The sequence below is a fragment of the Macaca nemestrina genome, chromosome 12 (genome assembly GCF_043159975.1).
Source record: "Macaca nemestrina isolate mMacNem1 chromosome 12, mMacNem.hap1, whole genome shotgun sequence".
NCBI classification, from domain to species: Eukaryota; Metazoa; Chordata; class Mammalia; order Primates; family Cercopithecidae; genus Macaca; species Macaca nemestrina.
Genome location: NC_092136.1, coordinates 88,183,694 through 88,211,168, shown reverse-complemented (window position 1 = coordinate 88,211,168; position 27,475 = coordinate 88,183,694). Strand labels below are relative to the sequence as shown.

Below are 27,475 nucleotides of genomic sequence, written 5' to 3'. Positions count from 1 at the left end.
TAAACTCAGTGTTCATCGTAGATAAATAGATGAACAAAATGTTGTCCTGTATGTTCATACAATGGCATATTTAGCCTTAAGGAATGAAGTCTGATATATGCCACAACACGGATAAACCCTGAAAACACTAGACTAAAAGAAATAAACTAGATATACGAAAAAATTTTGTATGATTTCAATTATATGAAATATCTGGAATAGATATGCTGACAGAGATAGAAAGTAAAGACTACCAGGGACTGGGGAAGGGGAAACTGGGGAGTGATTTCTTAATGGGGATGGAGTTTCCATCTGAGGTGAAGTGATTTTGGAAATAGTGCTGATAGTTACTTAGCACTATGAATGTATGTAATGCCACTGAATTTTACCCTTAAAATGGTTAACATGGAAACTTTGATTATATGTGTTTTACTACAATTTAAAAAAATAAAGTATATACTCATAATCTCTAGAGGAAAATCACAAATAGCAGGAAAAATCTTATTTGTCCTCAAAATGACTATTATTGTAGTAGGTGGGCTTCACGCCCCTGAGCTTTGGGCACTAATATTAGATGAGAATGAATTTGTTATTATTGTGCTCCTCATTCTTGCTAGACACTGCTATGGTAACTGGGGTTACAGAGGTGAGTAAGAAAGGCACACCCTCTGCATCTTGGAGATACCAGTGAGTATGGCCAAGAAACAACAAGCAAACATAGAAAGAAGCAAATGTAAGTTATAAGTGCCATCATGGAAACAAGCAAGAGATGAAAATAGAAAGTGTGTGTGCGTGTGTGTGTGTGTGTGCCTGTGTGTGTATGTGTGCCTGTGTGTGTATGTGTGCCTGTGTGTGTGTGTATGTGTATGTGTGTGTGTGTGTGTGTACTGGTGAGGATGAAGAGGTTGGGAACACCCTGCTTTATTAAAAAGAAGCATGGGATTCAGAGTAAAAAAAAAAAATAGACAAAAATTCAGAAAAAAAAAAAAAAAAAAGGATGGCAGTGTAGTCTGGCCATTCATTTACCCGGCAGTGGAAAGTAGAAAAGAAAGAATAATATGAACGTGTCTGAAGACACTTTTTACCTTAGACACCAGCCACTTTGAGGGAGGAAGTATATGAGTAAGAACAAGATGCCAGTTTTTCTAATATACAACATGTACGATAAGTTTTAGATTACTGTTAAATGTTGTTTGGCTAGAGAAATCCAGGATTAATAGAACCATGCTTTATAAATCATCTGTTTCCCACAAGGCTTCCAAGGCAATAATATACTCAAGGAACAAGGACAAATGAGAAATGAAAGTTCCACTTTAATTTTAGTTGGGGTAGTGACTGTAACTGCCAATTAAATGTTTTGAAAAATCTGGATTGAAGTACAATATATAAATTTGGACTCAACGTCTCCTAGAAAGGATTTCAGCTTCAAAGTCCAAGTCTTATCTCTAACAGGCTGCCAAGTTCAAAGTGATTAGGTTTCTGACCATCAAAGTACTAATACAAGGCAACTAAGAATGCTAGAATAATGGGTTTCCTTGCAGTATGGAAAGAAGGGGCCACCATATGCATATAGGTAAACTCATACTTTATAAATGTTACTCATTCACTGGACATTCTGAAATCTGAACAAATGGTTTAATATCTGCTCTTGGTGGGTGCAGTTTTAGGTTGAACTGAGATATTAAAAGGATTTTCACAAGCAAATATTGAAGGAATCATAATTCGTGTCAGTCAGAGAAAGAAAATGACCCCAGACTTGAAGACTGTATTCCAATATACCTAGAAAATGAGGTACTTTGTTAAAATAAGGTATAATAGGATAAGAAGATGAAAATAGAACTTCAGGCCATACTACTTTTGAAAAACAGGCAAAAAATACCCTCTGATTTTTATGTTTTGAGCAGTCATTTTTAAGCTTGTGGAAAGATAGTTACCGAATCTGGGTTTAGGAAGATATATTCCGGGGGCTATATGTGAAAGAGGTGGTGCAGAGGAAAGAGACTCCTAGCAGAGATGGTAGTAAGCATGCAGTCATTACTTACCAAACCCAAGATGATCATTTTTATTCACATTACTAGAAAAAGAGGCTAACAATTTTTTTTCCATTATGTAAGAAATTATGATGAATCATGACCATTATTTTCTTTTTTTTTTTTTTTTTTTTTTTTAGAGAAAAGCAAGGTAAGGTTTATTAATGTTGGATTTTACATTTGAACTAATAACATTGGGCAACTATGAAGTTCTGTATGTAAGCTCCTGGCTGAATGTAATCATTAAGTTCTTTTTCTTTCTGTTGTCAGGGCTACTTGATTGGTTGCCTAGCTACTAGCTTAAGGCCAAACTCATAAAAAACAACAACAAACTTGTTTGCCTCCTTTCTTCTCTGTACTTTAAACAGAAAAAAATGGTGAGAATTTATATATAAGTGTATAAGTTCGGAATACTTCCTAGGGATAGGCGTGGGTGTAGGAATAAATATAAAGCCTTGAGTTTTATTTATACATGTTTTAGTCAAAAGGCCACATCTAGTTAATGTATCTCTCAATGAAAGGGCTAAAATTTGATATATACAGTTAATAATATTGCATACATTCTGTGAAAGAGTTGTTGGTTTTGTTATGTATGGAGCAAACTTACTAATTATGAGGATTTCATAGACCTAACCTCCCATTATGGCAGGTAGTTTCTAATCCTTAATCCTTCTAGATCTAATCTCTTCTAGATGTAATCTCTTAATCCTTCCAGACCAGCTGTTCTCAACTTTTTTGGTCTCAGGGACCTTTTATAGTCTTAAAAATTATCAAAGACCCTAAAGAGTTTTGATTTATGTGGGACTTAGCAACCAATATTTGTCTTATTAAATATTAAAACTAAAACATTAAAAAATATTTATTTTAAGATAACAATAACGAATCAATTAGATAGTAATATAAATAACATTTTTGAGTATTAACTATATTTTCAAAGTAAAAAAATAGAATAATGGCTTTGCTTTACATTTTAATGAATCTCTTTAATGTCTGATTTATTAGAAGACTGCTTGATTCTGGTATCTGCTTTTACATCCAAATTGTCTCGTTGTCATGTAGTTTCTAGAAATCTCTATCGTACATTCAAGAGAGAATAAGAATGAAAAAGGCAAACAATATCTTAGAGTTATTATGGAAATAGTTTTGATCTAGTTGACCCTCTAAAATGGTCTTTGAGATTGCCAAGGTGATTCTTTGAATATATGCTATTCTAGATCATGTAATACATATATCTACATTATGTGTTTTAACTGTATTCACCTTAACCTTAATAACAGTTTTCACTCATCAAACACAGTAAATGTTTAGAATTGACCAATGGCTTTATTCTATTTGAATTAAGGAGCAAAACGGTACAGTTGTACTGTTTGTGTTTATACGTTGCCTTGATGTAAAAAGAATTTTGGTTGGTTTGCAGTGATGTGTGCAGTAAAACAACATAGAAACTAAATAGAGAGGAGATTGTGGGAAAGAAAAATTAAGGATAGGAAAATAAAGTAAGTAGGCAAAGCTGAGATAAGTGAAGTGCACGAAAATTCTTGTCATACATATTTACCTAATTGCCAAAGGAGGACCACAGACTTGATTGTGAGCTTCCTGGTAACCAGGCAAAAAGGAAATGTATTACAACAGCCACAGTATGCTACAACATAAACAACTTCTCAGAAGAAACATAGGTGCTCTCCTCTGGGTCCTCACAAAAGCTTGAGACATACCTAAGAATGTACCTATAACATTCCTATTCAGTTTGAGAACTCAGTAATTTTGCAGGGCTATTTCTTAACAGACCTTTCGTTTATCTTTTAGATGCATTTTTACCTACAGTTATTTTTTTTTAATTTATTTATTATTATTATACTTTAAGTTGTAGGGTACATGTGCATAACGTGCAGGTTTGTTACATATGTATACTTGTGCCATGTTGGTGTGCTGCACCCATCAACTCGTCATTTACATCAGGTATAACTCCCAATGCAATCCCTCCCCCCTCCCCCCTCCCCATGATAGGCCCCTGGGTGTGATGTTCCCCTTCCTGAGTCCAAGTGATCTCATTGTTCAGTTCCCACCTATGAGTGAGAACATGCGGTGTTTGGTTTTCTGTTCTTGTGATAGTTTGCTAAGAATGATGGTTTCCAGCTGCATCCATGTCCCTACAAAGGACACAAACTCATCCTTTTTTATGGCTGCATAGTATTCCATGGTGTATATGTGCCACATTTTCTTAATCCAATCTGTCACTGATGGACATTTGGGTTGATTCCAAGTCTTTGCTATTGTGAATAGTGCTGCAATAAACATACGTGTGCATGTGTCTTTATAGCAGCATAATTTATAATCCTTTGGGTATATACCCAGTAATGGGATGGCTGGGTCATATGGTACATCTAGTTCTAGATCCTTGACGAATCGCCATACTGTTTTCCATAATGGTTGAACTAGTTTACAATCCCACCAACATGACCATTATTTTCAAAATCTATCATGCGATCAGACTTTTCAGGAGCAATATTCCCTGTTACAGTTCCTAGATAGAAGACAGGGAAGAGCAGGTTTGCAAGATGGACAAAGTTGACAGGTATTTTCATGGCACATATAATTTTCTCAAATATGGAAAACATGATGTTTGTATTGAATGCTAAAATGTGGATAAGTATCGATAAGAAATATTGTCCCATATTTTCCCTCATTTTAATAACTATACTCAATATTTTAGGGCATGTTCCCATGTTTTCTGTGGAGTTGCTTTATAACCACTTTCTCTAGTATTGTCTTAGGCTACATTTAGTCTCCTCAGATAATATTTTTTTCTAATAATGATGGGATTACGTGCAAATTATATAAATTACAACAGACAAAAAATTGTTTTTAAAGCTACCATTTATGAGCATCACCACTGCCAAATTTTCTGCTATGAGATTCTATAAATATATATGTGAATAAACAATTTTATTTAAATATTTAATAATTCCGAGGGACATTTCTGAATTACTAGTTTTCAAATTAAAACAATGAGGCATAGAGAAGTTAAATGACTTGACCAGCTAGTAAACGACAAACCTGGGATCCAATCCTGCTTGATTCCAAAGCCCTGGTGTTCACGATTAAGTTATTCTGCTCTTCCACCTTGTAAATGGTAAAACCCTAAACAAATGTTCCATGTAATTATAATAATTTCTAATATTCGCATGAGTAAATACAGCTGCAGAGAAATTGTGACATTTTAAAGTCATACAAATATTTAGTGAGAAGATAGAGCACTAGAAGCCTTCCAAACTGCTCTGTTTTGATAAAATAGCATTTTGTTCTATTTTCACAATTCTCTCTCTCTTCGTCTTATTCTCTCAGTCTTGCTCTCAGTTTCTATGTCCATTTGTGGAACTACTAGCAGGTTGGGACAGAGTGGAGGCATGGAAGGCCAGAGGAGACTCCTGTGGTAACTTTGTGGGGCACTAGAGTGTGGCCAGCTGTGGTCTCCCAGCTGTTGGGAGACTTTCAGGAAAACTCAGTGATGATTGCTACTAGCTAACATACACAGGGTTGACATAACATTCCAGACAAGCCTCTAAGCACTTCACGAGTAATAATTTAATTTTCATAACCATCCCCATTATATAGATGAGGACATGTGGCCCTGAAAAGCCAAATAACCTACCTAAGGTGTTACTTCAGGCAAATAGAACGCCTAGGAATTGAACTTGAGTATCTGCTTCCAAGCCAGGATTCTTTCCCTGTTAGCTAAACTGCCTCAGATCCTCAAAGTAACTCTTTTTAACTGCTTAGAATAGCTAGGCAAAATATAACCTGTTACTAGCAGTATTAGATGTTCAAACTAGTAATTATTTAGCATTTTAAAAATTAATAATGGCAATTGATTAACTCCTTAATTAGCCTTTTCTGGCATGGACTCCTTATCACTTCCAAATGTGGCATTATGTTTTCATGCATATAATGGCTTCATGGAGTTCCCATTATTTACTCAGTTTTTAGCAGGGGAATATGACGTTTAGTAAGATTAAGTGACTTGCACAAGGTTACATTGCTCATATTTACTAAAACTCAAAATTTATGTCATATTTTCCAACTCTAAGTTGAGTATTACATTCTTTATACCATAATTGTGGTTATTTCTGACATAGAGAATTTCCTATATTTTGACATATATGTATTTTCTAAAAACTTACCAACATCTATTTATCATAGAAACGTTTGTTCCTGTCTGGAAAGTGAAATAGAAATGAAACAAGTGAAAACAGACAAAACTAATCCAAGGCTTTTGAACTTTTTTTCCTCCCAGATGAAGTAATTTCTTCTAAAATGGTACAAATATCTAAGTAAGTCATATAGTGAGATAATCTCATGAAAACAACTCTCAGATTTATGTATAAATGTCCTCAAAATTTGAGGAGGGCTAATAAAGTAATAATGTATGTCTCACATCCTAGAAAAATCACTTAAGGAACACTCTTGTTTTAGTTGCCCTCCGTTGTGAGTCTTTCATCAAAATAGATCAATATAAATGCTGAAAACTTCCCAATGACAGAAACAAGAGTAGATGAAATTAATAAGCCAGTAACCATAAATGCTTTTGATTTACTTGTCAATAAATATCAATGGTGTTATCTAGCTAAGAGAGATGCTGTAAAATTCATTTGCATTTACAAAACAGGTTACCAATACAACTCAGCTTTTTCTTCTGTTATACACTAAGTAAATTTAAGGGTACTTAAATAAATTTGAATATAATTTTACAAAGTCCTTAACAGTTTTCAGATCTTGCCCTTTATTTGCTCTGGCTTCCCTCTTGTTTTATTCTCTAAAGAATTAAATTATAATAAGATTTGAATGTAGAGAATGTGTATGTTTCTCTTCCTTGGCACCCACCAGTGCCTCCTGCCTTGCCACACTCCAGGGTTGATGTTCTCTAGAGTCAGAGACTCTTATTTTGTTCATTTGCTCATCTCAGTGTCTGGAATTTAGTAGGTGGCTCAAAAATGCCTTTCAAAGTGAGTTTTGCAGAGAGATTGAAAGACATTCAAAGTCGGGTATCATTAACACCATCTTCCAGGTGAACAAATCTAATAAGAAGTCCTACCCCATTTAATAAAGTAACCTTGGCCAGGCATGGTGGCTTATGCATTTAATCCCAACACTTTGGGAGGCTGAGGCAGACAGATTACTTGAGGTCAGAATTCCAGACCAGCCTGACCAACATGGTGTAACACCGTCTCTACTAAAAATACAAAAATTAGCCAGGTGTAATGGTGGGCACCTGTAATTCCAGCTACTCAGGAGGCTGACACAAGAATCGCTTCAACCCGGAGGCAGAGGCTGCAGTGAGCTGAGATTGCATTACTGCACTCCAGCCTGGGTGACAGAGCAAGACTCCGTCTCAAAATAAGTAAATGAATAAATGAATGAATTAATGAATAAATAAATAAATAATAAAATATTATTGTCTTGTCCATGCAGGCCTATCTTTTGCTGCTTGGCAGGCTCCCGCTTTCTGACCCTTTGTCAATATGGCCCCATCGTTGGGAACATGTACTCAGAGATGGTTAATTTCCACATTCTTCCCTACCCCACCTTCTCTCCAGTGAGAATGTAAGGGTAATATTCGTTGCTCAGAAAGTTTCTGAAAGATAAACACATATTGCATACACACAACTGAATTGAGTCTTCTGATTGGATGAAGATGTATGACACATTCATGCCCCAAATTAAATTCACAATTCAGCAGCATAATCATATGTCAGTAAGAAACAACTTTTGACTAGATAATAAGAGCTTCTGTTTATGAGATCTTTTATATTAACATAATTATCTTATATGTTTAATATTGCAGCCTGATAGTTGTCCTTTCCAATTCACATTTTTTCAATAAATAATTCTGCAGTGAATTGAATGGTATGCCCTACAATGATAAGTCCACATCCTAACTGTGTAAACCTGTGAATATGACCTTATATGAAAGCACTATATACACAATATATACATATATTCTAGAGATAAAATGCATTGTGTGTAATGCATGCACATATATGATGGAATACATATATAATGGTTATGTAAGATACACATTCTATCTGTAGGTTTACATGAGTAATTTGAATCCCACACCTATAGTTCACAGACTCCTAGTATTCCACCAAAAAAGAAAGGGGAATATACAAGCTAAAGCTATCTCCAGTGTTTAAAAGAAACCAAGGGATAGAATATATTAATTGCAATAAGGTAGTACAGGTTGATGGAAATCATACGTTCGTTTGCTCTTGACTAGAATGGTGACTCTAGGAGAGAATGACATTGGTTTGCTGCCACCAACTGGAAGTTGAGATTAAGGTTACTTATGGCTTTGAAAAAATACGGTGGCATGAATTAATTATAAATAAATTATCTTTGGTTGAGAAAATGTGTTTAAAATATGGGCTCCTGAAGGAAAATAAAATAAATAGTCAAAAGAACTCTAGGCAATGAAAGCTTGACAAGTGGATCCATATATATATACACATACAAATTGACAATTGTGCATAAATCACAATGCATTTGTCTTAATTTTCTCCTTTGTGAGGACAGTCTAGTTTTACTTCTTAATGCCTCATTATTCAACTCTCTGCCTTTCCCCGAACTTTATCTTTTTAATGCATCCTCTTCATCAGTTGGCTACTATACCCTTAATTATCTGAACCTATCTCGAGATGCTTTAATCATTTATTTCATTCTCAATGAAAGCATCTTCGATTCATTTCATAATGCTATTCCAAACCCTGAAATTCCTTCCATCTCACTTAACATGAAATCTATAGTTTTTACTTGGCCAACAATCCCTAAAAATCTGTTATGCCTTTTTAAATAAATATATGGAATGCAAGTATAATTTTGTTTTGTCTCTAAATTGCATAGTGGTAAAGTCAGATATTATAGGGTATTCATCACCCAAATAATGTCCATTGTACCTATGAAGTAATTGCTCATAATCCATGCTCCTCCCACTATTCAACCTTCCTAATCTCTATTACCCATCATTACACAATCGACATTCATGTGAACATGTTATTTTAGTTCCCATTTATAAGTGAGAATGTTGAATTTGTATTTCTGTGTCTGATTTGTTTTACTTAAGATAATGGCCTCTTGTTCCAGACTCATTGCTGCAAAAGACATGATTTTGTTGTTTTTAATGGGTAAATAGTATTCCATTGTGTATATATATGCCACATTTTCTTTATCCAATAATCTTTTGATAGTCACTTAGGTTGATTCCATATTGTTTCTATTGTGAATAATGCTGTGATAAACATGCAAGCAGGCATCTTTGTGATATAATGATTTCCTTTGAGCAGATAGTCAGGAGTGGAATTGCTGAATCAAATGGTAATTCTATTTTTAGTTCTTTGAGAAATCTCCATACTGTTTTCCATAAAGGTTGCACTAGTTTAAAAGTTTGTCACACTTTGATGCTCATCCTCTTCTCCTAACATTCTCCCTCTTAAATATCCTCTCATATCTCCTCTTTTACCAAACCAGTCCTTTTTCTTGGTTTTCTTTGATGATGACAGAAACCCTCTAGCCTCAGGGCCTTCACATTTGCTTCGCCCCGGTCCCAACCCAGAGAGTTACAGATCTATCCCTCTTTTCACTCAGGTACATGAATAAATGTTATCATAAACAGGAGTCTGTCTCTGGCTACCTTATCTAAAATAACACTTCCCTTGCTGTTGCTTGTCCTCTTACTCTGCTTTCTTTTTTTTTTTTTTTTTTTTTTTTTTGAGATGGTGTCTTGGTCTGCCACCCAGGGTTGGGTGCAGTGGCATGATCTTGGCTCACTGCAACTGCTGCCTCCTGGATTCAAGTGATTCTTCTGCCTCAGCCTCCCTAGTAGCTGGGACTACAGGTGTGTACCACCATGCCTGGCTAGTTTTTGTATTTTTAGTAGAGACGGAGTTTCACCATGTTGGCCAGGCTGGCCTGGAAATCCAGACCTCATGATCTGCCTGCTTTGGCATCCCAAAGTGCTGGGATTACAGGTGTGAACCACTATGTCTGGCCACTCTGCTTTATTTTCACACATATTTATTTTTCTGTTTGGTATCTTTCTCCCTTTGAGAGAATGTAAGCTCTAGAAAAACCAGGGAGCAACTTTGATGTGCTCTCTGCTACTCTCCCAAGTCTTAGAAATGGGTCTAGCACCAATAAATATTTTCTGAATGAATAATTACATTCACTTTCTTACTCTTCATTTAACATTTGAGTACCTAATAACAATAATAACGGTTTTTGAATACTCAGTATGTGCTAGATACTATGCCAAGTGCTTTACATGGACCACTTTCATTTAATCCTCACAAAAGCCTTTTGAAGTAAGTTGTTTGATCTTCTCTTCCCAGATAGAATGTGAGTCTGGGAGAAATTTTTAAATGTTCCCAAGTCCGCATGACTATTAAGTAGTAAAGGTAAGATTTAAACCTAGACATCCTAACTACAGATTCCAAGTTCTTCCACCCTAAGTTATACTGGCATTGTATCAGATTCAAAAGATAAACTCATTAAAAAAAAAAAAAAAAAAACACTTTTCTCTGCCCTTAGGCAGTCTGCAGCCTAAGCCAGAAAGAGAAAGGTGGCATATAATCCAGTGGAATGAGTTGACACAAGGGGCATTTTGGGATCTTCTCAGAGGATCATCTAAATCATAATGAATAAGGAGAATTTAGCCATGCTAAGAAATGTGGAAAAGGATGGGAACCACACCCTAAAATGTGAACTACTTATACAATTCCAGAGTCATAGAAAAACCTGGCTCAATTATGAAATTTATTTTGGCTGTTTGCTTAAGAGATGGGAAAACAAAATTGAAGCATTTGGCTTTTTAGCCCTAAGTTTGAGATGCATTCAGAAGAGACGGCTTCAAAAATGTTAAGTAATTAAAAATAAACAACTCAGAAGAAATGAAAAGAAAATATCAGAGGCTATGGGAAGACTTCTGTTGAGAGCAATCAAGCAAATGATCACTTTTCAAAGGACAAAGAGTGGATGAGCCTCCCTCCTAAACTGAGGAATATTGCTGAAAAGTTAATGTGAAGACTTGGTGGCCAAATTCCCTGCCATTTTCAGAGCTCATTCACCATAATGCATAAACATGAAGGGACATAGCCTGGGTCTTTGATTTCCCTAGCTCTGCTGTGTTGCCATCACAGCAATTAGGGGAACATTCCAAGATGCTTCTGAGGTCAAAGAACATGAAGCTGGAAACGACTTCAGGAAATGTCTAAGAGATTAGAGTCAGAAAGAATTAGGTTGGAATTCTACCTCTGGTCTTTCCTAACATTTAAATTGTGTTTACCTTACAATTATCTCAGATTTATCTAATATAAAAAGAGAAAGAAGGATATTCACTTTATAGGACTGTTGTGAGAACTAAGTGACTTAATGTATGTGAGGGGATATAACAACATCAGTCAATCAATAAATTTTAGCTATGATTTTATTATTATCCACCACAAACCATTTTTTTCCCATTGATAAGGGATCTGACATACCAGAAAATGACTTGACCAAGCTCACACATGGATCTCACAAGTTACCCAATCCATCGGCATTCCTCTAGGGCTCTACCCACCTGTCCGCATCACCACCAGGTTATATGTTTAAGTTCCATTAAAGATCTGATAACCAGCCTAAAAGTTCTTTCTTATTTTAAGCCTCTGTTTACCATCCCCACAAAATCATGAACCTGCTTCACCTTCAACTAAATTTACAGAGATCACTTCAAATACGGGATCGAAGTTGTGGTTGGCAATACTAGGAATAACTCTAAAGTAAAAGAGCCTGTGTTTCATAAGGTGGTTTTGACAGCATCATTTTCCCAGAAAACCATCCCAAACAAGACTGGGCTAAATGGCTTTTCTCTGTACTGTGGGACAGAGGCTTACCTCTATCTTAGTATTTATTCTTCTATCTACTGGAATTATCCATTTGGTGGCTCTTTTTATAATGTAAAAATAGAAACTAAGTCCTAGCCATCTGTGCATCTCTTGTTCATAGCACAATGTCTAATATATAGTAGATCTCTAAAATTTTATATAATTGAATGTTTATTTTATTACAATTAATTAATATGAGGTCCATACAGGAGACCATTATACTATGTTTTAATAGCATCAGTATAATTACAACTGTGTAGATTTAGATACTCGAAATGATCATTTTAACCAACATGTTTTTTGGTATATAATATTTTCAGTTTTAGATAAAAATTCACATAGATTCTTTGCTTTTGTATCTGTTAAAATAGTCATCCACTTTACATATCTATATGTAAGCAGTGGTGTGTTTCAGTTTGTCACACTGACTTTCAAGAGTTGTATCCATCTGTTCCCAAATCTATGTTCAGTGATTTCACATTTGTGGCTTGAAACTGGTCATGGTAGGAGTGCTTACGCCATGGAAATCAACTAATGTTAGAAAGCAGAGATTTTTTCTTCCTCAGAAACCAGGTTGTTATACATTTACCAGTACATCACTATACATATGGTTCTTAATACTATCCACTCTAGTCTGTGTAGTTCTGCATTTATGGTTTTTATTAATCTAAGGTAGACGCTACATCTAATTTTCTGTCTCTGCTTCATTTTTTATGCCACCTGGGTACCCATGAATAGTTACCAGCAGAGTTGTTTATATATTTAGCAGACACTCATAAAATAAATAATTAATATGAGTCAGTCTCCATGTCTAACTAGTTATTCCTAATATATCTTTTAAAGTCTTATTACATTTTATTAAATGAAGTAGGGAGGATCAGCTTTGTGAGTGGATCAAACTCAAATGTTGGTGGACTGGACAAAAATATATTGTAGAACTAGAAAACAATGTCTTACTAAAATTGCATATAAATTTAATCAGCTGACAAAAGTTTTGCACTGCCTTATTTATGCAAAGAAATGTGGAAATAAGGCAGCTTATTCATATTTTTCTTAAAAGATGTAAGGCTGAGATTGTTTTATACACATAAATGAAGTGTGGACTTATTCTCACTTCAGTTTTGTTTTCAGGATAATACAAGATTATTTCAGGCCATTCTAGTATTATAAATAATTGTTTCAGTCCCCTAAATGCAGTTTAAATTTCAAACTGTAGGTTATTATTATAAAGTAATCTTTGGTGATAAATCAGTCCATTTCCTCTTCAGTTACTTAAGGGTGGAAATATTCAAGACAAATGGATATGTTTTAAAATTACTGTTCTCAGTTCTTTCCCTCATAAATAATTAGTAAGTCTGCTAATTATTTTCTTCAAAATTATCCACTTCCTAATTATCCACTATTTTTTCTTCCAAATACAGTAAATGGGCAATAAATACATTTTATTGTAAATTGGTTGTATTACTGTCCTATCCCAGGGTATATGAGATAAAATTTAACAGAGATTGATGGACGTCTAAATTTTAGCCAGCATATTTACTGATGAGACTTCTCCCTGTACCCTCTCCCTGTCAGAATGCTCATGTTGCTCAAGATGAAATAACCTAAGAGAGCAATAAATTATTTTGGCAGATATTCTGAAAGAAAGCTCCTGGGAAGCTGCTGTAGATGTCATTAGGATTTTAAAAATCTAAGTTTGTAGGCTAGTCAAAAAAATCTAAAGATCACAATCAGAAAACTAGGAAACTGACAAGTAACAATAATGAGAATGTACATAAACACATAACAAAAGCAAAATATGTATATCCCTTTGATTCGTTTGAATACCACCTAAACTCTGATCCACTAAGAGAAATTCAGGTATAAAGGGCATTTTTGGTAAGCTCTAGGCATGTTCATACATCCATTTTTCCATTTACTCCTTTACTGGATAAGTAAATTATTAATTAGTAAACTAAGTTGTGTATCAATCTAAAAATTACTGCAACAGTTTCCAATATCAAAATAGTAGCAAGCCAGATAGATAAATGGATATATAGTTCAAATATAATGTAACAAATGGAAAGAAAAATACATCATGTTTTGTGTGAACAACAAAGGGACATAAATACCTGGGAGAAAAGGGAAAGTTTTATACACACACATACACAAACGTGTGTGTTTATGTGTGTGTGTATGTATGACATGTATGACTGGATAACAGGGTGCCCATATATATTTTTGAGCACCTGTGATCCAGCAACTGCTATACTAGTTGGTTTTCCATAGTTTATTTCTTAGTCTAGTTATTTTAATCTTTCAATTAATGCTACAGACAGTATTATTTGCATTCTCTCATATAAAGAAACTGAAGTTCTGGGAAATTAAGCAAACTGGTGTTTCGGTTGTATTGTGTTCCTGCCCCCAAAAAAGACATGTGAAAGTCCAAATGCCCATTACCACAGAATGCGACCTTATTTTTAATAGGGACTTTACAGAGTCAATCGAGTTAAACATAATTATTACTATTATTAATTATTAATTATTGCTATTAATAATTATTAAGAGAGTTAAACATTATTAGTGTGGGCCCTTATTCAATATGACTGGTTTCCTTACAAAAGAGGGAAATTTGGATACAGAGAGAGACATGCACAGAGAGAAGGCCATGTGAAGATGGAGGATTGGAGTGATGAATCCATAAGCCAAGGAAAACCAAAGATTGCTGTCAAACCCTCAGAAGCTGGAAATGGGCAAGGAAGAATTTCCCTACAAGTTTTAGAGGGGGCATGGTCCTGCAGTTTGTTCTTCTAGCCTCCAGAACTGTGCGACAGTATTTCTGTTATTCTGAGACTCCTGTTTTATTGTATTTGTTATGGATCCCCAAGGAAACAAAGTTGGTCAAACATGGGGCTAGTCAGTAGTGATTCACATTCATCCTTTCCTGGTTCCAAAGCTTACATGTTTTCTCCTTTACAAAGAAAACTATGTTCACCCACACCTTTTAAGGATGAGTTAAAGCTTATAAGGTGGAAGGGAAAGGAAAGTGTCTCCTTTTATCAGAAAACTTTGTGAGTTCAGGCTAACTCTAAAGGCCCTCAACCTTAGCACTATTGACAGTTTGCTTTTTAGGTGGTCTTTCCTGTGCATTGTAGGATGTTTAACATAATCTCTGACCTCAACCTATTAGATGTCAGCAGCACCTCTTTCAGCTAAGACAGTAAAAAAATGTCTCCAATTACCAAATGTCCCTCAGGAGGCAAAAATGATCCTCTGGAGAACCACTACCATCAGTAACTTGCTGATGTTCAACCAGTATTGCAAGCAAATTTATTTCATGCATCATCTTACCTGATTAAGAGTAGTTGCCCAAACATGGTATTAAGAAGGAATCAGATTTTTTTGCAGATTAAAGAAAAAACATTTCATTATGAATTTTTTGTGTCTGTTGTGGGCCCAGGAGGGGAAATATTGGGCTGTCCTTTATAAATTCTGACTTCTAGCTAGTAGTACTAGAGAGAAGAAAAGGGATGAACCCTATAAATATTTGTATCAAAATTTTAAGTTTGGTAAATGTCAGTTTATCCAACTGCATATTTTTTCTTGCCTGTTAAGAGTTTCAGAGGAGTTTGAATTTTCTTTTGCAGTTCCTCAACTTTGCCTTTTTTAGAAGGTTGATTTCTTCCAGGAATAAAGGTTATTATTAAGAAATAATTTTTTAGGTTTAGCCACCCATAATTGAACTGATGTTTCATCCTGTGTTTCAGAACATTAGTTGGATAGTTCGTTTGATTAGAGTGTTTTGTCCTGGAGTTCAGGATCTGGGATGTTGCCCTTAAAAGGATCTGCAAGCTCAGACTTTTAACAAATTTTGCTTGTTATGATGGTCAATTTTATGTATCAAGTTGACTGGATTACAGGGTGCTCAGATATTTGGCTGAACACTGTTTTTGGATATATCTCTGAGGATGTTCCTGGAGATTAGTATTTGAATCAGTAGTCTAAGAAAAGCAGTCTGACCTTCCCAATGTATGTGGCCATCATCTAATCTTTTATGATGTCCAACAGAACAAAAGATAGGAAGGGAGGATTCACTCTCTCTGTTTGATTTGGGACACCATTCATTTCCTGTTCTCAGACTAGGACTCAAACCATTGGCCCTGTGGTTCTCGGAACTACACCACTGGTCTTCAGTCTCAAGCTTGCAGATTATGGGATTTTTTGCCTCCATAATTGTGTGAGCCAATGCCTTATAATAAATACACCTCTCTAGCTAGCTAGCTAGATAGATAGATAGATAGATAGATGATAGATAGATTCTCCTATTGCTTCTGTTTCTCTGTAGAACCCTAAAATACTCTTATTTCCCACTCTGCCCCATGTTGACTCTTGTTTTTGATACTTGCTGTTATTTTTGATACTTGCTGTTGTTTTTGATACTTGCTATTGTTTTATTTCCTCCTTTTTTTCCTATCCCTTTCTACATATCTTCCTTTGTAAATCTTCGGTGTTATCTTCTTATTTATGATACAATGCCTTTCCCTTTTGGAATGTTCAGGAAAGTTTAAAATGCTTCTCTGAGAAGTGCGTTATTTATGTACATCAGTGGTTACATGCACAAGTGTTGGAAACAGGCAAGCTTAGATTTGAGACATGGCCTACCCTCTACTAGATGTAGTTACTTCATCAAATTCATTAAATTCATCTATGAGATGTAGTAGTTATTGTGTAAGTGATATATTTGTTGCAAAACTTTCATTACATATTACCTTCTATCTAATAGGCAGTTAATAATACAATTTGAATTGCCTTGTCCATTTCTTTGCCTGGAGAACCTCCTTCAAAATTCTAATTCTATCCTAATGTTATTTTCTCAGTTCTAATGCTGTTTCTTCGAAAATATTATAAAAACTAATCTTTTTTACTAGTAATACATACCATTTTAAACTTCTACATCACAAGCACCTAGCATAGTGACTAACACTTAGGAGATGCAATAAATATCTGTTGAATTATATTTGATCACACAGACCTGAATTCTATAATAGATGTGAGAGATATATTATTGCACAGTGCATGCCAATAAGCAGCAAATATTTTCATAGAAAAACCAATTTAAAATAGTTCACATGTTGACATTATTGTTTAAAAATAGCATCAATGTTAAGAAACCAAATGATAATTACATGGTGGACTTGTTTCTTTCCATTTTTGCCTTTACAAGTGATCAGATTAGCTTATAGGAAAAAATAATGAATACCAATAGTAATAAACCCTTCAGAGTTTATTTTCACAGTCCAATTATGATAGTTAATACTCATCACTGATTGTGCAAAATGTTTACTATATTATTCAATTATAATGGTTTAAAATATGATTATGATTATTGTTCCCTCTTTACAGTTAAAGAGACAGTCTAATGTTAAGGGATGCACTCGAGGTCACAAAGCTACAAGTTGAGGTTGAAAATTCCAATCTGTCTACTGCCAAACTTACATTCATCATTCTTTATAACCTAACTAGGATGTAGGGTTACCTCCTCTTTACTGATGAGGAAACTATTTCAAAAAGATTGTAATTATTTAATTATGTGTTACAAATCACTTTCCCCAACCCAAAACAATTGACTTGTACAATGAATAAATCAACTCAGTCTTTCTTTAATTAATTTAATTTTTTCGGTATTTTCTTAATTGTTTCAATAGGGCTTACAATATACATCTCAATTTATCAGTGTACTTCAAATTTACACTAACTTAATTCCAGATATACATACACACACACACACACACACACACACACACACACATATATATATGTATGTTTGTATGTATATAGCTCCAGCTCCAGAGTTATCACGGTTGTCTACTCTCTTAGTCAGTTCAGGCTACTATAACAAAAATAGCACCACGTGGCTTCAAAAACAAATTAGTTTTTCTCACAGGCTGGAGCCTAGGAAGTCCAAGATCAAGGTGCCAACAAATCTGTTGTTTGGAAAGGCTTCACTTCCTGGTTTGTTGATGACAATCTTCACATTGTATTCTCATGTAGGGGAGAGCAGAGAGAGAAAAAAATGTATTCTTTCATTTCTCCTTTTATGAGGGCACTAATTCATTCATAAGTACTCTATCTTCATTACCTAATATTGTCCCCAAATCCCCATTTCTTAATACTCTCACTTTAGGGATAGGATTTTAACATATGAATTTGAGGGGAACACAAACAGGAGCAGGAACAATCAAGCAGTGAAGATAAAACTGATTCTGCCATTAAGTTCCAAGTTCAAGTACACAGCCAGATAAAAGTTCCAAAATTCTGAAAGTTAGTCCCTTGGAGGCACTAGAACACAGGTTAGAAAATTGCAGTGGTAGGACCAAAGAGAAAGTACCTTAGTGCCATGGACAGACCTCAAGATGAAGCAGCTGCATTGTCTGTGGTTTAAACACAGGGTTCATTGTCACCTGCCAGGAAAATTTAGGACACGGACAAACACAAGGAGTACAGGAGCCAGGTTTAATAGGCAAAAGAGAAGAGAAAGAAAAACAGCTTTCTTTATGGAGAAAGGAGTTTCTGAGTGGAAAGGACTGGCTGGCAGCAAATGTGCTAACTTTTGTAGTCCAATTTGAGGTGGCAGTGTCTGATTTACACAGGGCTTATAGATTGGTTTGATCAGGTATGATGTTTACATAATGCACAGGGAAGGCTGGTCTCCCCACCCTAATGTTATTATGAAAATGGGCTGTCCAGTTGATCAGCACCATCTTGTCTGCTCCTTACAGTACACATAGCTAACAGAGAAGGGAAAATGGAGCCGCCATCTTGAAAATGTCTAGTGCTTAATTTCTGCTGGCATTCACCCATGCAAACTCCCACCTTGCTTGTCTGTGTCTGCAGGTCAACTTAACAGGCTACTCTTTGTTAGTAAATGATTTGGAACTGTGTTTCATTAAAAAGAAAAGCATTACCAAAGACTCTTATACCCTTGCTATCTGCCTAAGTGATTTCTTCTTAACTCCTCTATCATTCCTCTCTCTGGAGTGGTAACCCTATCTGCTGTTAAGGGGTGTTGGATGATGACTCTTTCTGGCTATTTCCTGCTGAAAAGGGTCATTATGTGGGGAACATCAGCTAGGGCTCCTCTTGGGTCAATCTAAGGGTTTCTGGAAGAAAGATGCACCCATGTGTGGTTCAGTGTGAAGCTCCATTTGGAGTTTGATTGCTGTCAATCATTCCAATGGCTTGTGATACTGGTTTTCCTCCACCAGATGCTGCTGAAGTAACATACAAGTAATATACAAGTAACACTCTTTTTTGAATAAGTGGTATTGGATTTGGGTAGCTAGAGTAACTTTAGTGTTAACCTTGACTAAATCTTTCCTGCAATTATTAATTCCCTCATTACTTCTACAGACCATCTAAGACATGCTTAAACTTGTCCTAACATCCTTCTTTTTAAACAACCAACTCTTATTTTTAGGACAAGTATTTACCGTCCTTATAATCTTTTCATGACTTCCACAAACCATCTACAACATGCTCAAAGCTTCTGACTTCTCCTAAACATCCCTCTTTTAAACAACCAACTGTTCTTTTAGGACAAGTATTTGCCATACAAATTCCTTTCTTATGTAAAATATTTTTCCTTTATAACCTTCTTATAACCTTATATAGCCAGGGTGTGACATTACCAAACCTAATAAGAAGTTCTAGCAGATTCAATGATAGTAAAACTTTCATACTTCCTTTTTTTTTTGGTAACTGTTATCCCTGCTGTAAGGATAATAATTAAGCAAAATACTATAGCAATGGAAACTCTTTATCTGATATTCCAGTTAGAAGGTGCTACTGTGTATAGCCCTACTGCAAATAGTAGAGTGAGTACAGCAATTTCTGCAAGTGTGGTGTAGTAGATAATTTTCATCTAAAATTGTACCTGCCAAGATGTAGAATTTCCCTTTGGGGAGTCTATGAAGTTTCTTGGTTTCATTTTCCCAAACAAATAAACCTCCGGGTTATGGGCACCCTACTCACTTTTAATACCTGGCAGAATTTGCAGAATAATTGCCCAGAACTAGTGTATTTATCCAGATTTTCATGTTACCTGTTTCTTTTTGTTTCTTCCAAACTGCAGATCACCACTTGATTCACAAGAATAAACAGAGTTAGTCTAAAATGTAGGTAAAAAGCTTAAAAACAATTATTGTGACTAGGATTTAATGACAAATTTATGATAAGCTTTGGAGAACAATTTCTCTCTCCGGTCCTCATCTCTAGTAAAAACAAATTATGATAAGACCATGTTGTTTGTAGAATAAACTTTAGCCTTATACTTGGCGTGAGTATTTGCATAAAGTACAGCAAGAATAATTATCCCTACATAGGCCTTTTGGATTGGCTTTGATGGAACTCTATTCCACAAGGAATCTCAGATAAGATCTCTTCAAGCCAAGTTCAGCAATGGATTTTTATCCTCAAATACTTTACACTTAAGGTCCCAAGATAAACTTGGAGCTCCTGGACCTGCTAGAAAGTGACAATCTTTACTGACCACAGGTTAAGAAACCTGTCCAGAGACTGTGTAGAAAAGATATGAGGCCAATCTTCCCCCCAAGATGTTTTTATCAGCTCTGCAAATTGAGATTGACTCTTTAAAGGGGGAAGCATACACTTCCAGTCAAAGCTTTGATAAAATAACCAGTTTTTCTAATTGTGTCCTATTGCAAAAAAAAAAAAAAAAGGATTCTTATGGCACTGATGCAAACTACTATATTGCCATAAGTTAAGATTACTCACAGATAGTTTCCGAATTCTAGAGGAACCAGGTAGAGAGAAACAAACATGCTTCAAATTTTGTTCACAAGAGTATAACTTACTCAATTATTAAAGGCTGTACATAGTTCAAAATAAGTTTCCTTGACTCTGAGAAACAAAACAAGGATCAGCAATATTCTAAGCAAAAGTCAAAAAGATTGCTTTAGCTTTCTGAGTAGAGTCCATATAGTCAACTCTTGTTTTGCTTGATATTCATAAACATTTTAGTTCTTCATGAGTCCTGTACATCTTGTCCAGTGTTACAGTCTTCAAAGTTATTGGAAACCTGCATTTGAGAACACCTGTTGAAGTCTTATAGCTTGATTATATCCCATCTTTTGAGAAGGAATACATCAAGATAATAATTGTCTGTAAGTGACAAAATTTTCAGGGTAGTTACAATTAAAAACAGTACTGACAAAGAATTTTAGTTGTCTCCATGGTTTACAATAATTTTAACCTTGGTTATGATTGATAGTGTATACTGAGACATTAGAATTTTAGAAATCCCATAAAATTTTGGAACATATATTAGTATTATTCACAAAAATATAAGTTAAAGAAGATTGAGGGCTGGATGTGGTGGCTCATTCCTGTAATCCCAGCACTTTGGGAGGCCGAGGCAGGTGGATCATGAGGTCAGGAGATCGAGACCATCCTGGCTAACATGGTGAAACCCCGTCTCTACTAAAAATATAAAAAATTAGCGGGGCATGGTGGTGGGCATCTGTAGTCCCAGCTACTCAGGAGGCTGAGGCAGTAGAATGGCATGAACCTGGGAGGCAGAGTTTGCAGACATTGTGCCACTGCACTCCAGCCTGGGTGACAGAGTGAGACTCTGTCTAAAAAAAAAAAAAAAAAAAAAGAAGAAGATTGGACATCACTTTGGCAATTCCAATGTGATTAAACATGAGACAATTTTAAAACTTGAAATTTGATTTTGGGATGTCTGTTAAATATTAAAGATTTAAAACAGTTGATGTTGTGAAACTGAATTCCAGATAGTCATAAATTATTTATTTTGCCAAAATGATGACTAAAAAGGCAAAAACCTTTCATTAGCCTTTACTATTATATAAAAATCCTGCTCAAAGCCAAATTTCGTCTTTGCATTAATTTATTAATGTTAACCCCAATTTGATTAAATGACACCCTAAAGACAATTCCATCTAATCTTAACCAATTTGACCATGAGATGAAATCCTTACAAACGCTTTATAACCCATTTTGCTAAAGGGCAGAGTAGTGTCTTGACAGCCTTGCTGTGCTTTTATTTCAATGTGCAATTTATGAAAAGACCATCTTTCCACAGCATGCTTAAACCTGTAGCTTTATCTTATCAAGTTTAAGATAATTCCTCATCCCTGGGCAGTATTTACATTTCTATAGTTTCTTATAATCTTTTACTAAAAAACACATTTTACTGTTTTTTACACCTTTCATTTAAAACGGTTTAGTGATCTCAAATACATGCTGCACTGTTAACTCTTAGCAACTTTTACATTTGGTGAGAAACCTGGTTAGTAAGCAATTTTCATTATGTACCAGACATGGAGTCTAGGACCGAGACAGAAGTGTAGATAAGATCTGACTCTTTCCAGTATCTAACTCCATGTGTCCCAAGCCTTACATACCTGTAAATCAGATAGTATACAACCTTGGAACAGTTAGCAAACCTAGTATCTGTTTTATGATTTAGACCATCAATTTAGATTTTGATGACCATTGCATTTTACTAATAATCCTTAAGATTATTTTTATTTCTTAAAAATTGAAGTCACATGAACTAAAACGTATTTGACTTAAGCACTTATTTTTTTAAGCCAATTAATTAGAGCTTTTATTATAGACATTACACACAATGCATATATAGTGACACAAACAGAAGACTCAGCACTTGTAAGATTTTTCATTTGTCAGTTTCTCAATTGGATTATTGGCTTCAGGGTGCAGCCTTTGGAGGAACTGGGCCAGGCATCATGCATTTTTAGGGCCTAATAAGTAGGCACAGCTGAAGGCAAAGGCACATTCCCTAAAATGAAGTGTGCCAATTTATACTAGATTTTTGAACCCCCAAAGGAGGGAGATACTGTGGGAGAAAACAGTGCATTGGTTCTAACATGTATTTCATTGCAAGGCAACCCAAAGCCAATCAGCTTTATCCCTCACGGAAGTATCATCTCTCATTCGGGGGTGGGGATGTTTCCATATCTTTCAGGTGGCCAAGAGCATGCTTCTCTGATTTATAACTACTATTTGCCATCCCTTAAAGCATATTTCCTATCTACTTGTTACACATCAAAGCTCTCTCCTAATGTGAAGTATGTTGATACACCCGAAACTCAAAATGGTCAGTACATACAATGCAAAATGAACAGAGCCTTTGATTTCGAGAGGGAACTATCTGCTCTTACTTCCTGGGGCTTCAAGAGGAAAAGAGAGTTTTTTTTTTCCCCCCACAAAGTGGTCTGTGGCACCTCCTCTGTTTTTCCCAAGGACTCCCATGGTATCAGAGGTTATCTTAGGGCCTCTCATGCATGCATTAAGAGTGGCAAGAAATAAAATGGAGAAAGATGATTTAGTTAACTGAGAAAAGTTAAAAAAAAAATTTTTTTTCCAGAAAACAATATCCAAGAAGAGAAAAATATAAAGGCCTTTTAAATATACTTATTACTTGAATACCCAGTTTTAATTAAGCTGGGCACTCTTTAACAAAATCCCTTTCAATCCCCTGTTACTCAACTTTAGCTATGCCAAGCAGTTAAGATTTTCAGCTTTTGAACTTTACAAAAAGTAACCTCACAGATGAAAACAACAAGCCTTAATTATATTATGATGTAACAGTGAGTGTACAAGGTGTTTTTAAAGGGATAATAAGCAGCTTTTGAAACTGTCATTGCAAAATTGTGATTGAGACACTGAAAGAGATCTGATCCAAAGAACTCTATTTTTTTCAGCCCCCAAGCTATTATTGTCCATCCCTGCGCGTAGGCTGAACCAACTTTGGGAGGCACCTGGTTTACAGTTTATACTCTAAAACAAAGATGATATCAGCCCCTTCTTAACATATACTTTCCTCTTGTCTGGGGATCAGACCAATAAACTAGCCACAACGTTAAAATCCATGGCTTAGGAGTCACACAGCTGGAGGCTACAAGATTTTGACCCTCCCTTAACTTCTCTCAAGATTAATACTTAAGATATTTTGTAAACCCTGCCCTCGATGGATCAGCTGGCAGCTCCCTGATTGACAAACTGGCTTATCTGATTTTGTGGCCCTCATGCAGAAACTAACTTAGCACAAGAAGTCAGCAAACATTGTAATATGGCCAAAACTAAAACAAAGTGTTGCCACATGGTTACAGGTCATGTTCCCAAGGACAAGAAGCAAGATGGAGGCCTTTAGCCAAGTTTGTTAGTGATCATTTTGTTGGGCTGGCTTGAACAGCAGGCTTATGGGGTCCCAGTTCTGCATCCTAACCTAAAGTACCTTTTCTTTTGACAGAGCCATACAGAAAGACACACAAAACACACCACATTGTCTACAACTTAAGGCCAACCTCACAAATCCTTTCTCATTAATTAAAACTTTACAGAGAATATAAGCAGTGATCCTTATTTCTTTTACCAGTTTGCACAGGGAGAGAGAAGCCAAAAGACCGACTAATAAAAAAACTTTTACCCTTTTGCTGGCATGTCAGGCTTCTGGGTGTTTTTTCCCCCCAGCTCAACTCTAAGCCAAGCATTTTAAGGTTTGGGGAAATTAACTTCTCCCAGGTTGAATGAACATCATAAAAGGGCCATTTAAAACAGTGAAAAAAGGAAAAACACCATAGAAGAGTCGGGAGCTTCCAATTAGGGTTGTCAAGAGGTACTGCCTCTCTCTTCCTATTGGGAATGGTGTTTCCCCTATTTCTTCACTTTCTCTATCTTCTCTCTTCTCCTTTGGCCTACTATAGGAGACCTATTCCTCACCTCAGAAATTCTCTGCTGCTTGCAGAGCTGTCTGTTTTAGCTGCAGTTAGGGTTTCGCTTAGGAGCAACATAACATCCCTCCATGAGAGGCCAAATACTTGAGTTAAATTCTGGAAAACTTCTATATGCCTATCAGGGTCATTAGGAAATTGGCCCAAGTCTCCCTTTAATTGCCTGAGGTCCTCCAATGAGAAGGGAACCTGAGTCCTAGTGGCATCACCTCAATTATATATTTTCTGTGGGAGTAAGTGAGAAGGTGTTAGAATGGAAAATTTGGGAGATGGTGGAGGCATCTGGTGGCAAGAGCTGGTGGCAAGGTTGGAGGTGGCCCCTGTTAAGGAGGACTGGAAGGGCTGGGACACCCAATAGGGACACTCAGATGATTCCCCTGGAAGTTGGTTTTCTCATTTTGGGAAATTATTCTCTTTGGGCCTGCCTGATATAATTGCTAAAAGAGCTGGATTGATTTTGCAATGCTTTCAAAGATCTAGTAAAAAGGCCATGCCTTTGTACAAAGGAAAATGAGCTGCTTTTTATTTAAAGTCTCAGGTTAAGAGCAATCTCTCTGCCTCAGTATGCACTCTAGGGCAGTGCAGGCTGAATATGGCACCCATCTAGAAAGAGAAATGAGAAAAAGGCATCCCTTTAGTCTCCTTCCTTTTTGTGTGACACAGAGTGGAGAGGAAGACAGTGGGGGCATTCCCCTTGCTGTATCCCCTCCATGGTTCCTGGGTCCTGGCACCTTGTTGAACGTGCCACTCATGGTTGCAGGTGTGACCACCAGCCATGGAACCAGAGGCACTTAGAGATTGGGGTTTGTCACACTCACCCAAGTGGCTCTAGTCCTCTGCCTGTGATTTCCCTTTGACTTCCTAGACTTGTGTGACCTGTCTGGCCCCCTGAGAAATAGATCTCAAAAAAAAAAAAAAAAAAAAAAAACCCAAAAAACTACTTAATAGTTGGTCAAGGCCTCTTTAATGGAGGGGGCGTGCTAGATTGAAATCTATTCCTGCTATTATGGGCTGTCCTAAAGCATTTACCCTTAGAGAATGGTTCTGGTTAACTTCTGGACTTAAAATTCCCTTACTAATTAAGTACCACTCTAATTGGTGGCAGAATAGGTACCTTAAAAATGTAGGGACCAAATGGTCATTTTCCTGCTGATGGGACAGTATCAAGACTAACATTTGGTTCCGGAAGACATTTTAATCCTAGTTGTTGAAGGTAGAGTCTTCCTGTTAACAGAAGCAGCATAAAGCATGGTGTCTAGTAGAGGGATGTAAAAAGGGAGAGAATTGGTAAGCTAGAGTGTTTTGATAAAGGACCAACAATGTGCCTCATGGAAAGATCCCTATTCCACTAGGTGGAGCTGTTGACCTTGAAATGCCATGTGCTCTTCAGACAAAGGGCAGAGAGATGCTCACTGTGGTGAGAGGAGACCCTATGTTCCTTGAAAATCACAAATATGCCTTCCCTTGAGCTGTATCCCTGGTTACTATGACATTCCCTGATCTTGCCAAACAAGATTACCTCCTTGAACTATAAAATTTCCCACACATTGCATACACAGAGAGGATTAAATAGATATGATGATCACAGACAGGAAAGGAGGAAATTATGATTAAAAAGTTGGAGATCCTGTTGCCGACATCTCATCAGGGTAGTCAGGGGCTGGGGTCGGTCCAAATACCTCTGGATAACACCAGGGGTAACCCCGGCCAGAAATCCTCAGTTGCATTAGGACTTCTTCCAGCCCCATATAACAGCTAAGTCCTCTGTGAAAGGAAGCTGGTTTAAACAGGGCCAGTATGCCCAGTGACCCATGGCTACTGGGTGATGCTCCATGTTCTCGCTAGCAATCATGTCCCCCAAGTCTTGTAAGGCTGGCAGTCATGCTAATCATTTTAAATGGCTGAAAGGGGGCCCATATTTGGTTTGATTTGGTTCTAAAATGGAAGCCAAAGGCCTCAGAATAAAAGGACAGAGTTGGAGTCTGCTCCTCTATTCACCATCTCAATGAATGTTGTATGTTGTTATCCCGGACGAGCCCCAGTTATAAAGCAGCTACATCTGGGGTGTAAACCCAGGATTTGTCTTCACGCACCAAGAAAATTTATGACACAGACACACATGAGGAGTTTACAAGCAAAGGTTTAATAGGCAGAAGAGAAAGAGAAACAGCTTTTTCTATAAAGAGGTCTCTGAGTGGAAAGGACTGACTGGTTACAAATACACTAAAATATTTAGTCCAGTTTGAGGAGGCAGTGTCTGATTTACGTAGGGCTCATAGATTGGTTTGATCAGGTATGATGTTTACATAGAGCGTGGAGAAGGCTGGTCACCCCACCCTAATCTTATTATGCAAATAGGCTTTTCAGTTGATCAGCACCATCTTGTCTGCTCTTTACAGTATATGTGACTGGCAGAGAAGGGAAGATGGAGCTGCCATCTTGAAAATGTCTAGTCCTTAGTTCCTACCAGCATTCACCTGTGCAAGCTCCGAGCTCGCTTGTCTTTATCTGCAGCTCAACATCCCAGGCTGCTTTTTGTTAGTAAATGATTTAGGATTACTTTTCATTAAACAAAAGGCTTGACTGAGGATTCCCATACCCTTGCTATCTACCTAAGTGATTTCTTCTTAACTTCCATATCAAAGAGACTGGAGATTTTTTTATGAGAACTACAGATTGCCTCTCTAGTTTGGTTTGTTTTAAAGGCAGGTTATCTGTGGAAGCCTTATTTATATATTAATTTGTTTCTCTTACTGGATCTGAAAAACTTTTT

General features: G+C 36.3%; 1 protein-coding gene across 11 annotated transcripts in view; it reads left to right on the top strand.

Moving 5' to 3' along the window:
• LOC105468894 (glutamate metabotropic receptor 5) overlaps positions 1–27,475 on the top strand; it is a 580,105-nt gene that overhangs the window by 162,007 nt on the left and 390,623 nt on the right. Inside the window, exon 1 of one of the 11 annotated variants that reach the window (XM_071075935.1) lies at positions 2,232–2,386. The exons of 9 other annotated variants lie outside the window; for them this stretch is intronic. The gene's annotated coding sequence lies outside the window, so the exon portion shown is untranslated. Of the gene's footprint in view, positions 1–2,231; positions 2,387–20,944; positions 21,088–27,475 lie in introns of those variants that run through there. One more of the 11 variants, XM_071075936.1, reaches the window with a different exon arrangement.